Raw genomic sequence first — 19,604 nt, 5'->3', positions numbered from 1 at the left:
AAATTTCTGATAGCATAATACCACATAATGACATCCCTTTCATTAAAATAGTAAAACATTTCAGGACTTCATCATTTTCTCAAGGGCCCTCTTAATCAATTGATTTTCAAACATTTCTGATGAATTACTATTCCATCATCATTCTCCTTGCTTTTTTCCCTTTTATGTATTGCTGTTGTCTAAGTCTTTCATCCCATCTGTCAGCAGCTTTCCACATGATTCAAACAATTGTCAACATCACTTTTACCAACTTCACGAAAACCTGCATCTTTTGCAAGATTTGTAACTTCACTTTGCAGTAGATTTATATTATTTTTTCAGAGCAATTAGCAAGTCTAGCATTAAGTAGAGGAGGGATTTTTAAGTGGGGATTCATTTTATAAATGAAGGTTTCGCCTTAGGGTTACCTTTGCTCCTGGGCACATTTTATGATAGGACTCAGGTAATAAGACAGCCTTTTATTTGTGGTTCTGAAATCAAATTCTCTTATTATCTATACAACCCCATCTTATACAAAAACAAATGATGTTTCCCTGATTCCTAAGAAAGTTCCTATGGGAAAATACTATATTTTAGCAATATAAAACTAACATTATTGGAATTCTCATTTGAATAATGAATAAATAAAAGACTTGACAAAATCATGCGGTATCACCTCCAGAACCACCTTTTGTTGTGACAGCTTATAGAAGAATTGTGATAACTGCCTTCACAGGATATTCCCCAGTGAGAAAGATTTCTTTTTAAAAATATTCTTGGCGGCAGAATCCATGATATCTTTATGTGAAAGGCCATTTATCAGGCACTAAGGCAGTAGATCACCTCACAAGGATTCTCAGCTTGAGGTCATTTGATTCTGAAAAAATGTGGTCTCACTGGGACCTGTGTCCATATTATGGAAAAAAGAAATGGATTGACCTATTGACGCTGGAAGGTAACTCTTAGAATATCTAGTGAAAACAAATCCTTTTACAGAAGGTGTCTGACCAGCCATTCTGATGATTTTGCTTTCCCTGTCCTGCTTTTTTTTCTGTATTTTGCCTGCCAATGTGTAATTTCGCTCCAAGATGGAGCCTTAATGTCCACAATTTAACAGTGCTAAGCTTGGGTTTCTGAGCCAGGATTCCCCCTCAACCCTTTACCCCAAACTGTCACTTCCAAGCAGAGAGTCTAAGACAGTGGGTTGCATACGGTGGGAAGGCAAACCCAGGAAACGGGAGTACAACACTGAGGACAATAAAACAGGAGAGAAACGTGTGCCATCCAGTTGGTCAGCACTCAGCCCCACCAGGACTTTGGGAGCAACAGTGAGACTGGGAGCAACTCAGAAGCACCTGCCTGTAGCTTCTCCAGCAACTATTCCCATCCCTCACAGGAAATGCAAGTTCCCACCTTTCCAGGTTGCATGGGATAGTGGGTTTCTACAGCCATCTCTCTCATTCTTTATGTCGGAAGGCTGGGAAGCCAGAGGTCCGTGGTGTACCTGAGGTGAGGCGCAGTCAAAATTGGCCGGCGTGAGGCTAATTACACAAGCAGCAGCCAGGTAAAGGTGGGCCAAGAGCAGGAGGCGATGCAGGTGAAACCATTGAGGAGAAGGCTGACAAGTGGACTCTAAGCAGGGTGCCCAGCAGTCATGTCAATTCTAAATGCTGCTGGGGATGCCAACAAGATTGGTATCTTTTTGGTACTTGCATATGGTGACACATGGGCACAGGTAATAGACCCTCACCCCTTTGCTCCATTTTCCAGATTTTTTTCTCAAATGCCATTTTCATCATATTTGCTACCTCTGCCGGTTCAGGAGTTGGGATGAGTTCCTGGAAGCACATCACTTCCAAAGCACCCTCAGCTGGACTTCAGGGGGCCCCATCAATCTCTGGTCTAGTCTCTGATTCTTATTTAAGATCCTAGTAGAGGGTATGGCTCAGAGTAGGCACTCTATAAATAGCAACTTTTAATTTTTATTTCATGACTGCTTTAGCCAACTCTTCATTTCTTTTGCCTATACTGTTTTTTTCTTTTTGTTTACTTAAACCCTGCATTACTCTAAAAACTGCCTCAGGTATTAATGCTTATCTTCTAAACTTAAATCCCAGCACTGCTTTTGTACATCTATGTCCCTATACAAGGAAAGCCTAATCTGGGGCTATTCCTTGGGGAGCTAGATGTTCAAGGTCAAACCCAGTTTAGGAATGTATTCACCTATGACACATATTTATTGAGAACTTCTTGTGTGTCAAGCATCGGTTAAAAAACAAATAAACAAAACACACTCGTACCCTCCAGGAGCTCACAGACCAGTGTGGGGAAGGAAAGCATCAGTACAAAGACAGTTCTAACACAGAGGGATGGAGATAAGCACAGGGAAAAAGAGCCAACTCAGATTTGGATGAAGAGGGGAGCTAATGGAGGCCTTACTGGGTGGTACTTGGAAGGAAGTAGCGAGGGCCCCAAGAGAGCAACTTGGGCAAAGCCCTTCGTGCACCAGAGGATACAGTGTAGGCAGATCATGAGGAACCTTGTGTAATATGCTGAGTAGCTGGCATTTGCTCTGGAAAAGCCAGAGACCCATTCAAAAGATCCATTTCTCACCACCACCATCTCTTGCCTGGATGGTTGCAATGGCCTCCTAACTGTTCTCAGCCTCTACTCCTGCCCCACCACAATCTTTTCTCCACACCCCATCCAGAGTGCTCCTGTTAACTGCAACTCAGATCATGTTGCTCCTCGGCTCAAAAGCCCCCCAATCCCACCCCACCCCCCACCTCCAGCTGGGGCTGTTTTGTCCTCCTCGCTGTTCCAGGACAGAAATCTGTTCCTTCCCACTCTTCCCCTTGTGCATGTCCACGTAGCTTGCCACCTTCACTTCATTCAAATCTATGCACAGATGTCCCCTCAGCAGTGAGCCCTCCCCCAAACAAGCTACATATAAAATAGCAAACTCCCTCTCCCCTGCCTCTGGTTTTCCCTATCTCCTTACTCTCCTCTGTCTCCCTTCTTAGCATTTATCACTCTCTGGCATATACATTTTTGTTCTTATTTTATATACACACAATACACTTAAATATTAACCTACTTATGTTGTTTATTGTCCCCTCCTCCACCCCCTACTCCTCACACACATGCTAGAATGTGAGCTCCCAGAGGCGGGAACTTTGCTTTGATCGCGGCTGTACCCTCAATGCCAAGGTTAAAAATAGCACTTCGGTAAGGATTTGTTAGATGGATGAATGAATGATTTGAACAGTTTTAAACAGGAGGGTAACAAGATCCGGGTAATGTTCAGATGGCAGCTTAGTAGAGAACAGAAAAGACTAAGACCAAGGGGGCCAGAAAGGGTGAGGGTCTGAGCTTGTGTCAGAGAGAGGTGAATGGAAGAGGGATCCAGGGTGAGAAGTAAGTGGAGCAGAAGCCTACAAGTCTTGGTTCTGATTGGCTGAAGCGAGGGAGTGGGCGGAGTCGGGAGGATCCTTGGCTGGCGGGCGGCAGGGAAGCTGAGGGGCGTTACTCACTGAGATGGACAGGACAAGGGATGGGCGCGTAGAGGGCAAAGGGAGCGCAGAGGAAGGAGAGGGGTTGACAAAATGCTCACCTGATGGCCTCCACATGCCATGTAAGAGGAAAGATGACACCAACAAAGATATTTGCTGAACCCGAGGGGAGAGCCATTGACTTAAGGAAGAAATACTGTGAAGACTAAGAGAAAGGTCATGAGGGAAACGAGAAAGACACCAAAGGCAGCCTGGAGCGAGAAGTCACACAGGAGCAGCGTGCACCAGGGTGTGAATCCAGGCCGGCACTTACCAGCTCACCTCCATGAAGTGCTTTAACCTCTCTGAGTCTCAGTTTGCTCTTTAGGAAAAGGGATGAACATGTTCCCCCATGTCCAGATACCATGCACCTTAAATAAGATTAACAAGCCTGAAAGTGGTACAGAATTGGGGCCTTGATGGATCCAGAATCTTTGCAATTTGGAGAGCACTCTTTAAGGACTAGAATTCAAAATAAGAGTGAATGTGTACTCAGAATGAGAAATCACTACAGATTACATACTTTTAAACTGCCAAATGCTACATGTATCACAAAACCTAGGAAAAAAATCACACAATATTTTAATTAATTTATTGCCTGGCATACTTCTATAATGTTTTTCTGGCTGCACAATTTTGATCACTTCTTCATAAATGACTTTGTAATATTTTTATAGAGAGGATAAAAAGATGATTCAGTCTTTGTTCTAGCTTAGTTGAACTAAATTTGTTTTGTTTGTTTTTCATCTTTTTTAGGGCCACACCCACAGGGCAGATGGAGGTTCCCAGGCTAAGAGTTGAATCAGAGCTGTAGCCACCAGTCTACACCACAGCCACAGCAATGAGGGATCCGAGCAGCATCTGCAACCTACACCACAGTTCACGGCAATGCTGGATCCTCAACCCACTGAGCAAGGCCATGGCTCAAACCAGCATCCTCATGGATACTAGTCAGATTTGTTTCCTCTGAGCCAAACAGGAACTCCAAATTTGTTATTGATGATTGAGTGCAATAAGCAATATACACAGACATATCTCTGTTTATAATATGGCTGTAAGTTTGTATCCTACAAATATAAGAATTGTGAGTAGTTCTATTTCACACATTCCTATCAAAAAAATAAAAAAATTAAGTATGGTGGGTGTCTTGGTCCATTCTAGCTACTATAACAAAAACACCATATACCAAGTGGCTTAAAAAACAAAAATTTATTTCTCACAGTTCTGGAGACTGGGAAGTCCAAGATCAAGGCTCTGGCAGATTCAGTGTCAGGTGAGAGCTCACTTCCTCACAGATGACTGTCTTCTCAAGGTAACCTCACATGGCAGGAGGGGCAAGGTGCCCTCTGGGGTTTCTTTAATGATGGCACTAGTTGCATTCATGAGGGGTCCACTCTCACGACCTAATCACCTCTCAAAGGCCTTCCCCCCAATACCACTGCCTTGAGCTTAAGATCTTCAACATGTGAATTTGGGGAGGGGAATAAACACTCATTCTGCAGCAGTGATAGATGGTTCATTATTGAATCTATTTCTGAGAGAAAAGAACTTCCATTTTCACAGGTCATTGGTGGGACTAGCTTCTAGCTCTGCACATTTCAAACCTCACACCTCCTTCACCAGTCACTTATTTCTAATGCCAGCCCCTGGAAAGCATATCGATGCTGGGAGATGATTTCTGGGCTCTGCTTCTTGTGTCCTGATGCTGAGTGAGCCAACACAGTGGGCAGGAGAAGTGTCCTGGGGGCATTGTTTCTATACTGGGTTGGTTAACAGTAACCTGCTGGACGTGGAAGTGACTGATAAGCCACCTAAATACAGTTCAGGAAACCCAAACTGAATGCCATCCCAACCCAATTTCCCTCAACTGGATCTCCAGAATACTGGTGGCCATTCCAAACACACCTGTCACCAACTAGGGGAAGTATGAAGAGGGGAAGTTGGAGTGCTCCTAACCAATTGCATTTATTTTTGAATTTTTTTTCCAATTGCATTTAAATATTGAAATATATTTCCAAATTTTACAAAACATGTAGCCATGTGAATATATTATCTGAGTTTTACCCAGGGTCTTGGAAGGGACCTATACAAATACAGAACCTCGTTTAAGTTTAAGGTTCATTAGCATCATGGTAAACTGAGTCTAGCTGGAATAATCATGGTTCATTATTGGTTCATCATCATGGTCCTTTGCTTCCTCCCCCATAAGCTCTTCTAGGCCAGTGCCTCCTAGGATTCCTATGCCCAGCACCCAGTACGCAGCTGCACTTACACGATATACTCAACCAATGCTAAACAAACACTACATTACATTTACCAAACTCAGCTTGACTTAACCACATTTTGGATGGGTTTTGAAGTTGGTCCAATTTTTTTCAATAGAAAAATAACCTTGATATGTATAATACTCTGACAGGATTTCTTAAAATGTAGTCTATAATAACCATACTTCTAAGAATAAAAGAGCTAGAGGTTGGCTTTTGAAACCAGATAAATTACATAGGAACAATGCTCTCATAATAAATTCAACCAACACTTCATTTACATCAATACTGTACAGATGGACACAAGAAAATTTATTATGTATCTTGGCCCCAATCCACACTCTTTACTAAAGTGTATTGGATTGGGATTATTTTTTCCTCCATCCAGAAAAAAAGAAACGAATAAAGACAAAAAGCCTCCCCACAGTAATTTATTATATTTACTTTTTAAACAATTATTTTTTCTCAAAAGATAAAATATGTTTCCATCGTTTTTCCTACCTAGAGAACAGAAGTAGAAGGAGTCTTTTCCAGGGGCTTGAACACTCTTTGTTCTGAGCAAGATTCTAATAAATGCACACAATTTATAAGTGATAGTTTGAGGACTATCTCACAGAATTTAAAGCAATCCAGGATTTAATAGCAATCAACAGAATCAAGGCAAAGTGAAACTATTACAGCTGAACACACTGGAAAAGTGGAGTTTGAATTGATGCGGCATATTATTCATCTTGACAAGTGCAAACTCACACTGAAGATAGCAGGAGTAGAGACGGGGACTGCAAGGAAAGGTAATACAAATGTATTATTAACACAGAAACAAATCTGACTTTAAACCTGGCATGTCTCCTGGTTAGCAAGAATAATAATAAGGCCTTGAATTCTCATTGTACTTTGCATCCAAAGTAATCAAAGAAGTTCCAAATTTTCATGGGAGGTATGACAGTCTGTCTACATCAGTTCTATCTTTCAACGGAAATCTACCGCCAAATTGAATGTGTGCATACTGGGGATGGCTGCAGATGGGCAACATCAAAGTGCACTCAGACACTGAGAAATATGGAAAGTAGAATTGCAGTGCTCCCACCCCAAGCCAACCTGCAATTAATCAGATCGACCCAATTCATACAGTTCCTTGAGGCACTGAGGACACTGGCATTGCCGGAACTCCAGCAAGTCTCTGAGCTTCTACTGCGGACTAGTGGGGACATCCCTGACAGAACACCCCAGAAAATTGCCTGTGATTGCTGGGGTCCAGTGGACTTTCACCAAGTAGAATTGAGAGTGCAAAGATACAGTTGTGCGTGGTGCATGCTGAGCCCTGGAACATGTACAGAGTCCGCCTACCAAGCACTCATGCAAGCACCATGTGTTGCATTGGTCTCACTTACTCTCATAGTAATCTTATGAGGCAAGTCTTATCATTATCCCCATTTTACTTATAAGGAAACTGAAGCACAAAGAGGTTGGGAAATTTGGGATGATCATAAGCAGGTGATGCAACACAACGCAGAAAAGGAAGAAACTGAATTTAGTGGACATGAAATCCATCCTTTACAAACATGTGGGGGTTTTGGTTTGCTTGTTAGATCCTCACACTGTCTCAAGATTTGCAGATACAGTCACACATCCTGGGTTCTGATTTCCCACACAGCTCATCTTCTGTCTCTTCACTTTGTCCCAGTGATGTGAGAAAATTAGAAATACACATGCTAACCTAATGCCTAAAATGGAACCCCCAAAAAGATAGAGAATGAGGTTGGAATGCATCCACCAGAGAAACGCCTCCTGGCAGGGAATTACCCGTTGTGTCTGCTCTACACAGGAACATCCGTAGCCCAATAAAGAGTTAAAGTCACACTTGTGGCTGCCACAGGTAGCCATTATTCTAATACCACTGCTTCTCCTGAATTAGTGTCAAGTATGTAAACCCAAATTTATATTAGCATAAATATTGAGGAATGTTTAACGCTGTGCTGTATTCTTGATTTATAGGAGGACAAAACAAAACAGATAAATCATTTTCCTTAAGTGCCATGGCAATACATCTTTAAATAACCAGCCCCTCAACTCCAAAGGCACTAGTTTCTCCTTTACCCACATTTGTAATTCTCATTAGTATCCAATGAGGGCTGTATCCACCAGGGAGAAATAAATCTGAATGGATACTTTGCACTCCAGATTTTCCAGAGAACAAAGCAGATCTCTTGACTTAATCATGGTCAAGTAGTGCCACTAAGGCAAGGAATATCAGAACATCAGAAATTCAGAATTAAACATTCATTAACATTGAGCTACATTAAATTCAGCAGTGGTGGAGATATTAAATGAATTCATTCTGTGCAGAAATGTTGCAGACTATGAGGAAAGAAAGACTATTTAAATGAAAGCCCATCTTTCTTGTCTGTCCTAGAAGTCTGATATTCAGATCCACCAGGAGTACATTGTTCTTTAAGAATTAAAAAGGAGAAGTAATTATCAATAATGTAGTCAACTTGTGTATGTCAGACAGATAAAGTCAAGCCACTTTTAAAAAATCAATGAGATACAGAATATGAATCTGTATTCTAATGGACAGGAACAAATAAAGAAGAGAAGCAGGCATAACCACAGTACTAGGCTCAAGGTTTTCAAGTCAGGTCCAAAATGTTCCTGCAAGATGCTTCTTAGCATCAAATATAAGGGTGGAAAAGGCTAAAAAGCCAGGTGCCAAAGTGGGTAAGCTTTTTACCAGCTAGGAGCCTTTTGTTAAATAAATATTCAGGAATTTCCTGAACAAGACATTAAACTTTGATAGCTTAAAACTGGCTGTGGTGGGAGTACTAACACAATGGAAATCAGCAATGCTGCAAAACAGACTTCCCACCCACCCACCTATACCTCCCAGCCTTCAGCCCTGTCCCCAGGGCCATTTTACAGCACACCACTGGGCAACTCCTAGGATGTGTCCAAAGATCTCTCAAGCCTGATTCCAAAGCCATAGACTTCTGCTCTCACACACTAATATGGAGTCAAAATAGTGCATTCGTTGTCAATTCGGTGAATAGGAGACTTCCCACTTGGTTTTAAAATGCATTGGGCAATGAAGATGCTGCCCAGTAAAAAAGATTCGGTAAAGAACTCTTGTCTGGTAAGAAGGACCCTGGCCTGGGAATCAGAAAAGTCATTTGACTCCCAGCTCAACCACTCACCAGCTGGGCAATTCACTACACTTTTCTGAGCGTTCCTTTCCTTCCTTGTCTGCATAATGGGAATAATAATACTTTCCCTGCCTATTTCACAAGATTGGGGGGGGGGGCGCGGGAGACAATGCGCATGAGACCATATTCTAAACTGGGAGGCACTGAAAAAAGATCAGGAAATCCACAAAATTAGCTGCATACTATATCTTGTCTTATTTTCTACCCCTTCCTCATAATTTACCCTCCATCATCAAAGACGACTCTATTCTTTGTGTGCTGGACCTGTGCTGTGATTCCCTAACTATCCTGTTAGTCTTGTGGGCAGGGATCACATCACCAGTCATCATCATCAATGATGTTACATCATCAATGCCTAGTACAGCCATACACACATGGCAGTCCCCCAAACTCACTTCTCAAGGGCCTCTTACTACCAGGAATGAATAACCAAGAGCTCTGCAGAACCACACAGAAATTAAAATTTCCACGGATTTTATTTATTTTATATCATTTTAGTCTCAGCATCTTTTTGGATTCCTCTGATTAAAAGTTTCCTTGGATTTGATCTTTGAACCATCTACAGACAGCTTCTATCTCAAATGACTCCTCTAAATTCACTGTTTCTTGAATTTCCCATGGCCCAAAATGCACCGATGCTTCCCAGTGTACCCTGAATATAGGTCTTATTCTAGTAAGCAGCAGAATAAAGATGCTACAGGTAATCAGGTTGATATTGATCTTGATACACTAATCCCTAGTCACTTTAGTTCCTGCAGTATTTCTTTGCACTTTTCATATTTTTATTTAAATTTTTACAACCCACAAAAAGGATCCTCTATGTTCTCCCTGTAGAATGGCACTGAGTAGTGAAGAACAAGTGTAGGATTTTGGACTCAACAGATCAAGGTTCAGAATCCCAACTTTACAGGTTAATAGTTTTGATGCTGGCAAGACGTTACCAGAATTCAGGTTCTTGTTCACACAGCCAAAGAATGAACTTTGCAAGCACACAGGCAGCAGGCAAGCAAAGTCTTTATTACAGGAAAGCAAATAGCTCCCAGTTATTATTCTGCTGCTGGGAGAGGGGAGAAGAGCCCCCCTCTTTATTGTCCTATAGGGGTTTTTTTCCCCTTAAAGATGGGGGTTACCAACATGGGGTCCAGAAAGATGTGGTTTTCTCCCATTGGCCTTGCCCAGTTACTGATATCAGTCCTTGTCCATTAGGAGTCTTAGGGGTGGAAATGTCCTGTAAGTCTCATGGTTTCTTTGCCCTTCTCTTCCCATAGACTGAGTCACAGGGGATTAGAGACTAATGTCCATCTGGGCGTAGGTACACTCCCCATAGTAAACAAGGCCTGTGGGGATGTTACTCCCTGGAGCCCTTAAGCCACAAATGTTAATCAATAGCCCTTTCAAAGAATGCATCAAAGCCCATGCTCCTACACTGACTACCTGAGTTATTACTCTGCCTCGGTTTTATGACCCAGTACAATTATTTCACCTCTTCGACCTTCAGATTTCTACTCTATGAAATGGGAACAATAAATTAGGTGAGATAAGGAATGTAAAAGAACCTAGCACAGTGCCAAGCGCAACACTCTCCCACACTCACCTCCCTCTCCTACCCCCCGAGATGCTTTGAACCCGTACTGCAAACACTCAGAATACTCTAAGAAGAGACACAGTCTCATCTGCTTTTTAGCTTTCAGTTGGCAAGTGAGAACTAAGCTTTAACTGGCTGGATTAATTGAGGTGAAGCATTGTCTGGTGCTGTTTGTGAACAGTTTAGAAACACTGCCTCTGACTGATCAAGTTTGAATTTGATCTTCCCAGTTGGGTTTTCTTCCTTCCTTCTTTCCTTCCTTCCAACCTTCCTTCCTTCCTTTCTTCTTCTTTTTTTATTTTTTTGGTTACTCATTAGGTCTACAAATATTTCTTGCATGCCTACAGGAGACAGGTATAGGTTTTGTGGGGCCCAAATTTGTAGGAGTTGAGAGATCCTCTTACGAAAAAAGAATATATAAGACTGCAAATACAAAGAGTCAAGTACAAAAGCAAATCTTTTTAGAATGCAAAGAGAAGGGACCCTGAAGCTTAAGCTTTATTTACTTGACAGTAAAACTGAGTCTGAAACCCACCGCATGCCCGGCACTGTGTGAGGCTCTGGGGACACAGAGATGAATGCAATAGACAGAGTCCCTCACGTAGACCCAGCCGTCGTAATTTTCCACCAAGGCAGAGACTTTTCTTGCCTCCTCGGAGAGCTACCTGGTCCATGCCCTTCTCACAATTCAGTGTCCTTGAACACCAGCCCCCTTTCCTGTTTCTTCCCTGCATTGCACGAGAAAGAACTCAGGTTCTTCTATACCCAGGGGCTATCTGATCTCTCAGAAGACCCCCAGCTTCCCGTGGCTGTCGGTGGAGAGATTCCCAGAAAATTCTGCAGAATTTGAAGCCTCATTTACATCTGAAGGCCTGGGGTCCAAAAAGTGAAGCAATGTTCTCAAGGTAGAAAGACAGTTGTCACTGCCCAGGAGTAAAGCCAGGAGCCTGCTTTGGGCTTCAGCAGCACTTCGGTTTTGCCACATTGTCTCTCCCAGATTTGCTGTCCACGTGGGGAATAAGAAAAGGCAAAGAAACTTTATCCTTTGCTGGAGAGGAATTTCACTAAGCCAGTCCTCAATTCAGATTGCGGATAGTTGGTTTTCTTTGTTACCTTCTTGGCACAATAACTAATCAGCCTTTAAACTTCTGCAGTTGTCATTTGGGGTTGTGATGGTCATTTATGTCAGCTCTATCTAAAAAATACACTGAGGTCTAGGAAAGAGTTGCATCTTTATAGGTATTAGAAATAAATAAAAACTAGAACATAGCACCTGTGTTCTTTTTATTTTCAACTTTATTTTCTCTTTCTCGCTGAAGAACATGGTCCTGTGCATCTAAAGAGCTGGATTCGGTCTTACCAAATAATCATCCTTTTCTGGTCTGGGTTTAGGAGTTTGGCTGTGTGTAACTGCTGAATCTTTTATCTTAAAGTGACAAGGATTAGCCACTAGATACTCCTTGAAATATTCATCAATGTCCAACGCATGCAGAATATTGTTAAACATTTAGGACGATATAATCTTGCCTTTTCTTGAATTCCATCTTTTGATTAAATGGCACTGGTATTCAAGCAATAGAAACAATGATCCCTGAAAAAAGCATATACATAAGATAGGTATCGATTCTATTTTAGAGTTGTAGCAACCCACAACACTGCTGTGAAATGATCAAATTTAGTTTAGGAAGCCTTAAAGAATGAAGGCTGGGGAATTTATTGTACAATCACGTATTGCATCTTTGCAACAGCAGAGAAAAAGCATGTAGCAATTGCAGCTGAAAACATCAATGTAAATGTTATTATGCCTTCTCGGTTCTCAGTCATATTGGCTGCTGACATCTCTCAGTGTCGCTTGATTGTCAGCAGCAGAGACGGTCTGGTGTCTATTGGCTGGCCAGTGTCACCTGACCCCGCTGCCTGCACCCACGTAAATCACCCAGTGAACTGTTGTGTGAAATCATTCCTGCACCCTTTGGTGAATTTGTAGTGTGACAGCTCACACCAGAAATAGATCGGACGTCTCCAGGTCACACCTGCACTTCTGACAATCTATCCAGGAATCTGAGGTTCCTCTGTACCTCAGGACTCACATTCTTATTGTCTCTGATTCACACACCGGGTTACATGGCCTTTGCTCCGGCGCAGGCACATCATCTGCATCTTTCTTCAGGGAGCCTCTCTTTACATTTGCGCTATGTCTCTTCCCGAGCTTTCATGATGAACATTCTACAGCAGTGAGGACTGCCTGTCCGGTTGTTATTTACCCAGATCTGATAAAGAGCTTAGCAATGCTCTTCAGTCTTTGTGTTTGGATAATTTATGTGGTGAAGATGTAACAACATCAGAATTGGACCGACATTGAGACATCTTCTTACCTGCAAGAGAAAGATATTACAAACTGCATCCCCAAATCTCAATGTGAACAGCATTTTGCTTCACAGATTTCTTATTTTCTCAGTATATAATAACCTTTTCATATACTGATAGTGAGGGTGAAAAATAGTATAACCTTTACCAGGGACAATTTGGCACGATCCTAGAGGAAATAGTTGCGATGTATACCAAAATGCAGTTATACCAATGTTGAACCAGAGATGTTATAATAACAAAATAGCGACTTATAATTCTATGTATTTATAATAGTTATGTTATAGATATTTATACATTTTAATATGATAAAATTAAAATAATGGATAAAGGATAGATATGAAAATAACCTAGACGTCTGTTTAAACATGAACTACTCTGCTATAATTATTGAAATTTTTTGAGATTATGTTTATAAGTTTAACATACCTAGGTAAGCAAAATACCAAGCACAGAAAACAATGATTTTTGCTACCACCAATTTAAAATATATTTAGGGTAACAAACAAACACAAAAATAAATCAGGGTAAAAAAAGTCAAATGCTTGTGACACAAATATTGGAAAAAAAGTATTCGAAGAGCTTTTATCAATTGATTTAAGAAGATGGAGAAGACGAAGAAGATGCCAATAGAAAAACAGACAGGGAGCATAAACAGAAAATTCTTAGAAATCCAGGGGCCAATAGACAAATGAAAAGGTGCCCAGCTTCACCAATAATCAATGGAAAGCAAATGAATGCCATAATTAGATATTTTTCAGCAATTAGACTGGGGGAAAGACCAATAATATTCACTCGTGGCAAAGAAGTAAGGAAACTGGTAGTGAGAGTACAGATCCATACAGCACTTTTTGAGTGCATTTGGAAACATCTCAATAATACATATATGTATTATAACAGTATAATTATGCTTGCATTTATTATGTGCTTAGTGTGTGCTTGGGCTAAGGGCTTGTACAGTTATGTATATTAACTATTTCATCCTCACAACAGTCCGACAAGCAGTGCTGTGCACTCTGCCTTTCCAGAAGGCATGGTCTGCAGACTCCCGTGCTAAGGAGCCTCCCAGAGCTGGCAAAGCAGGCTCCCTTACTATGAGGCAGGACGTCAACTGTCCCCAGCTACACACGAGAAAACTAAGCCCTGGAGAGGTTATGTAACTTTCCTATGGTCAGCAGACAACAATCTCAAAAAGGGGCGGGGGGAGAAAAGAAAAGGAACAAAGCAAAAGCCTTGATTTGTAGTATTTGCCAATGTCTGTGGTGTAAATGCTTCCGCCATGACAAATTTCAAGCTACCAACATGAGGTCATGGAACTCAGAACCGGGAAGAGATGTGTGGTAAGTGCCAGCCTTAGAAAAAACAAGAGAGAAAGACATCCAGTGAACTCCATACCCAAAATCACCTCCGCACTGGAAATCACTGTCAGGTTCAAATGAATTCACACACTTTACACATATTCTTCTGCTTCCACTTATAATGCCAAAGGTCAGTCTATGCTTTTCATTCATGCAAATATGACGTGTTCTAACCATTGTAATTCTTAGAAAAATACAATGCACAACTGCACACCAGAAAAACAACCACCCAGCAAGGGGAAAAAAATTCAATAGCATTAGGATTGCTCAACAAACCCACAAAAGCCAGGAAATTCAAAGTGAAGTTTTACACTCCCTGCTTAACTCCACACTATTGTGAAAGAGAAATAAAAGGCACAATGGCGTGTGTTAGGGGTGCAATGTCAGCAGTAACAGCACTTCCAGGCTTTTATTGACTTGTGTCATAACCTTAGCGTTCTATAAACAGGGATTTGGCTTAACACCTGGGACCTTTAAAAGAGAAATATCTTCTGGAAGCCTAGACTAGGGAAACCCAACGAGGGTTCCCAGTCTCTTCGGTATACACAGTAAATCATTACAGAGAGAGGAAACAGATAAAATTGTTGTTAAGATTACAGCCTTTCTGGCCTCTCGGGGAAATAAATAATTACAACAAAGAAATCCTATTTACTTATGAGACCAGAAGAGACTCCTGAGTAATCTGGTCTACCAGCTAATTATTAGACATCCTCGTGCAAAGCTGTGCATTTAGGGAATAAAAATCTTGCTCAGTGATACTTAAACATGTTAACAGTTTAATGTCTCTTTTCGTACCATTTGCCAGATACAGCAAGCTTCGCTTTGACTGTTCATTGTCTGAATAAATTGAAATTCCAGCCAATTCAAGGAGGACAGAAATATTTTGAGAGGTTTCAAAATAAGCACAATCTCATTGCCAGGTATGCAACCTGGACCTGTTTTTTTTTTAACCTTAGTCTTAAAAAAGGAAAAAGTTTATTAAGGAAGTTTAAAAAATGAGTCTCAATTCATTTCCAAGATGATGGAGCCAAGAAGTTCCTTCCTCTGAGGAAGCCCCAAGCCTCAGGTGGGGGATGTAGAAAAACCTAAGGCTTCACCCCACCCACCCTGAAGGAAAGCCACCTATGCTTAAAATCATGATGCAAGCCTGAGACTCTTTGGGGACCCTTAAGATTTGGCTGCTATATCTAAAGTCAAGCCAAGGGGTAATTTTAGGATCAAAGATTCTAGCAACAGAGAATAAAGTTCAGTGGAATAAACTATTTTCCTATCTTTGAAATCTGCACGTTAGTAAACTTCACTACTCAAAACTGCTCTTAAGTGATTAAATAATAAGCTACTCTAAGGCAAGTTCTTGCTGTGATCATTGGCTCTCAAAAGATATGTCATGAACAGAATAACAGTTACTAATTAAATTAAAGGGATTTTATTCTATTTTGAGGCTACTTTTTAAAAAATCAGATAATGGGTGTGGAATGGTATCAAAGCTTTGGGGCATCTTTGAAAAAGATCATACATATTTCCTTCTTGTAATTTATTAATAGATGAATAACGTAGTAGATTTTATGTTAAACCATACATGTATTTCTGGAGTAAACATCAACCCACTCCCATGCCATTGGCCAGAACTTAGTAACATAACCATATAAAATGTAAAGGGGAGTTCCCATCATGGCACAGTGGTAAACAAATCCAACTAGGAACCATGAGGTTGTGAGTTCAATCCCTGGCCTTGCTCAGTGGGTTAAGGATCCAGTGTTTCCGTGAGCTGTGGTGTAGGTCACAGACGCGGCTCGGATCCTTCGTTGCTGTGGCTCTGGCGTAGGCCGGTGGCTACAGCTCCAATTTGACCCCTAACCTGGGAACCTCCATATGCTGCAGGAGCAGCCCTAGAAAAGGCAAAAAGACAAAAAATAAAAATAAATAAATAAAATGAAAAGGAGGCAGAGAAAGGTAGATATTTCACGTACTGAAAAAGAAAGGGAAATGGGTTTGGTGAATAGCTACCAGCCTCTGCCAACTCTGACCTATAAGAACACAGGTTGCCACGGGAGGGGTTCCCAAATGAAAGGGACAGTTGCTTCCCTTCTTCTCCATTACATCCACAACTGAAAATAACCAAGAAATAGCAATAATCCAGAGTGAGTGAGTGGGGCTTAGTCAAACTTTCTTACTTCATAGAATAAGATTATTCTTAGGCTGACATCTCAAGACTCTGTAATAGTATCAAGAAAGAAGGTCTATGCTTTTAATTCCTCTACAAACTGGGTAGGTATAAAGCATTACTTAGATGTATTATTATTGTTAGTTTTGTAATTGTAAAATGGTACCGATTTTTGCACATTTTTATGTCTGATAAATCAAGTATATAACCAGTACAGAAACCAAATGATGCCTTTTATTTTGAAATTGGAAAAAAGAGGCAAAGGTAAAGTAGCAAAACACTTAGCTGAAAAAGTGAGTAACCTATTTTTTAGACTTTGTAAAATTGCTACCATGAACTCAATGGATATTGGGTCCAAAGGTAAGTTCCATCTGGACGGGACTATGGTAGGATGGGATCTGGTGACTCTGCTCTGCCCAGGAACAATCGTGTGTTTGTCTTCTTCGGACAACAGAGGCTACTCAGTCAAGGAAAAAGGTCTTTCAATATAGAATGGTTGGTAACTTGCCTTGCCTTTCATGCATCAGCCTTAATCAGGTTGATCCACTAGATCTTACAGAGAGACATGACAAGGTCTAGTGACCCTGTACAAGGTAAGACTGAAACCGTTGATTGTTACAGTCCCTAAACCATGGATACACTTCCAGCCAATTTATTTAGATCAAAACATATGACTGTGATATGGCTCAGGATTGCCAAAAAAAAAGTCAAGGTCATCTTATATTTTTGAATGAAGTATTTAAAGATTTTTGCATTTTTTAGAAGGCTGAAGGAAAGAAATATTCAAAAGTATGAAAAATATGAATGGCAAGTGAGTCACAAAGATGACTCTCAGCCAAGCATTTAGAGGCCTTCTTTGCCACTAAATCCCTCTCAAACTTTTCCTTCTCTTCTCAGTGTCCAAGGAAATCACCATAATGTCTGGACTCTCCCTGGTAGCTCCTCAACAACACTCCTAGTAGAGTTAGGAACTAAATAAGAATTGGGGTGTAGAGACCTTAACCCTTACGGCCAAAGTTGCCCACCCCGACAGTGAGGGAGCAGGTGCCGATCTCAAGCATTCTGACAGACCCCACAGCCATCCTCACCCAAACACAAGTGCCATCAGGCACTTGACCCTGGGATAGACCCCACCAAAAAGAGGCTCACGGGCTCATCATCTTCCCACCCTTAGTACAAATCCTAAGGCTCAGGCAGTCTTTCATTTCCTCCAGGACAACAATGGAATCTTTGTCTTATGAAGACCCTGGAAATCCTACGCTTCTTACATGAGCTCTTCAGATTCTAGGATTCCACCACTTCTCACCACTTTTACTGCCACCTCCCACCACCTGAATCACTGCAGTGACTTCCTAACTGATTCCCCCTGCCCTGCTCCCTCCCTTCTCTCCCCTACCATCTATTCTTAGCCAGACAGATTCATTTAAAACCAAAGCCAGATTGTGGCACCTCAATGCTCAAAGCTCTCCAGGTTAGCTAGCCATCAAACCCAAACCACACTGAGAACCACTTCACACCCACAAGGATGGCTATAAGCAAAAAAAAAAAAAAAAAAAAAAAAAAAAAAAAAAAAAAACAAAACAAAACAAAACAAAACAAAAAAAACAGACAATAATACATGTAGGTCAGGATGTGGAGAAATCAGAGCCTTCATACACTGCTGGTAGGAAGGTAAAATGGTGCAGCCACTTGGGAAGACCATCTGGCAGTTCCTCAAAAGGTAAAACATAAGACTCAGCAACTTCAGGCCTAAGTGAGAAATACAGAAGAAACATTTCCACACCAAGACTGGCCCATGAATTTTCCTAGCAGCATTATTCATCATGTCTAAAAAGTAGAAACAACACAAATGTGTTCAACTAATGAATGGATAAATAAAAGTGATCTACACATACCATGGACCATTATTCAGCAGTAAAAAATAATGAATCCCTGGCCTCGCTCAGTGGGTTAAGGATCTGGCGTTGCCATGAGCTGTGGTGTATGTCACAGATGTGGCTCGGATCCCACACTGCTGTGGCTGCGGTGTAGGCTGGCAGCTGCAGCTCCAATTCGACCCCTAGCCTGGGAACTTGCATATGCCTCGGGTGCGACCCTAAGAAGAAAAAAAAAGTCATGAGGTACTGATTCAGACTACAACACTGATGAACCTTAAAAACATGATCAATAAAAGACGTTAGGCACAAAAGATCACATTTTATGTGATTCCATTTATACGAAATGTCCAGCACAGGCAAATCCACAGATGAATGAAGTAGATTAGTGGACATCTAGTGCAGAGGGGTTAAGGGGACGAGGAATGGCTGCTGGTGGCTATGGGATTTCTCGATGGGGAGACAAACATGTTCTAAACTCGATTATGGTGATAGTGCCACAACTCCAACATGCTAAAAGCCACTGAATTACATACTTTAAGTGGATGAACTCTATGATATGTGAATTATATCTCAATAATGCTGTTATTTCTTGAAACTCTCCAGGGCCAAGCACAGAACCTGGCACAGAATGGGTGCTTAATACATACTAGTTGAATGAATGGATTGAATGAATGAATGAATGAGAGTTTTTCATTTGTCAGTTAAATTAATACTATGGAGTGAGCAAGCAGAGTGCAGACAAGGAACTTAGGTCTTGCCTCAATAAACCATTCCTTGAGAGGCCTTCACTGAACCTCAGAATCTGGTCACTCCCCTTGGTCCAGGCTCCTCCAGTGCCTGCTCTTCTTCCTTGTCCCATTCATGTCACACGAATTACCTGTTCTGCATGAGGACAGAGGATGTAGCTGCATCCCAACACCCCCTGCACAGATATTGATGCCCAGTGAACACTTGGGAATCTTAGTGCCTGTATGTAAAATCAGACAATATTTATTTACACCCACTTCATGTCAGACAGCAGAGTAGATGCTATGGGGACTATAAAAAGATTAACGGGCTTCTGAATTGTTTGACTTTTTATCCCCACATATATTACTGTTGTAATGCTAAAATAAAATAATGTTTAGAAGTCTTTTAACGTTCTAAATCCTGTTTCTTTTGAATATTTGGAAGAAAAAAACAGGATAACTAACTCAGAGGGTCTGCCATGGATACCTGATCACCATGGATATGAACATAAATAATTTGGGGACAAGCCA

At 41.2% G+C, this 19,604-nt stretch overlaps 1 long non-coding RNA gene across 1 annotated transcript in view; it reads right to left on the bottom strand.

Moving 5' to 3' along the window:
* The window catches only part of LOC110257070, a 50,914-nt gene continuing 37,527 nt past the window's right edge, over positions 6,218-19,604 (bottom strand). The window contains exon 3 of the long non-coding RNA XR_002339246.1: positions 6,218-6,573. This is a non-coding gene — a long non-coding RNA (uncharacterized LOC110257070). The remainder of the gene's footprint in view (positions 6,574-19,604) is intronic.

Source organism: Sus scrofa, chromosome 15 (assembly GCF_000003025.6).
Source record: "Sus scrofa isolate TJ Tabasco breed Duroc chromosome 15, Sscrofa11.1, whole genome shotgun sequence".
Classification (NCBI taxonomy): Eukaryota; Metazoa; Chordata; class Mammalia; order Artiodactyla; family Suidae; genus Sus; species Sus scrofa.
Note: the sequence above shows the minus strand (reverse complement) of the source record. Positions and strands in the feature narration are given on the sequence as shown.